The sequence below is a fragment of the Octodon degus genome, unplaced genomic scaffold (assembly GCF_000260255.1).
Source record: "Octodon degus isolate 3935 unplaced genomic scaffold, OctDeg1.0 scaffold00004, whole genome shotgun sequence".
NCBI classification, from domain to species: Eukaryota; Metazoa; Chordata; class Mammalia; order Rodentia; family Octodontidae; genus Octodon; species Octodon degus.
Genome location: NW_004524580.1, coordinates 11,262,152 through 11,262,801, shown reverse-complemented (window position 1 = coordinate 11,262,801; position 650 = coordinate 11,262,152).

Sequence of the window (650 nt, the reverse complement as noted above, 5' to 3'; positions counted from 1 at the left end):
AGAAAATTTGGGACACAAACTGAGCTACATGTTGTTACAGTACAAGTTCTTATATGTCCTGAGTCTTAATTGACCTTGGAAGGCTAGGGCCAAAATGTTGGCTTTCCTTGCAACCCTTCTTTTTCTCTAATTTTAGGTCTGCAAACTTAGGTTGTTAACCCTCCAGAAGAGAAGCTTATTGTTATTACCATATAAACTAGGCTGTTGAGCTTAACCTCACTATATGTGTGAATGTCAAACATCTTAGGCATAACATGGAACAGACATTTTTCATCAAGTATCGATATGTTAAACTTTAAGTCCCTACAGAATATGACAAAAAATTTAAAAGTTAAAATATAATTTAAAAATAGTAATAAAAAGTTATATATTTTTACATTTAAGTCCAGAAATCTAACCATATACAACATTGTTGCAGAACAGTCCCACAGCACTCCTTTTCCTGTCTCCTGAATTCATTCACCACCCACTTCCTTTTTAAACAATCATCTACCTGAGAGACAGCGTGGCAGCAACTGGTGTGTCATGACAAACAGCACATATACAGAACACCAGATTGACAGGCACTCCAAGCATGAACCTACTGTTATAAATTGCCATCTTCAGTGCAGTTGCTTAGTCCACAGGTGTCAGCATATATAGTTAGTTAG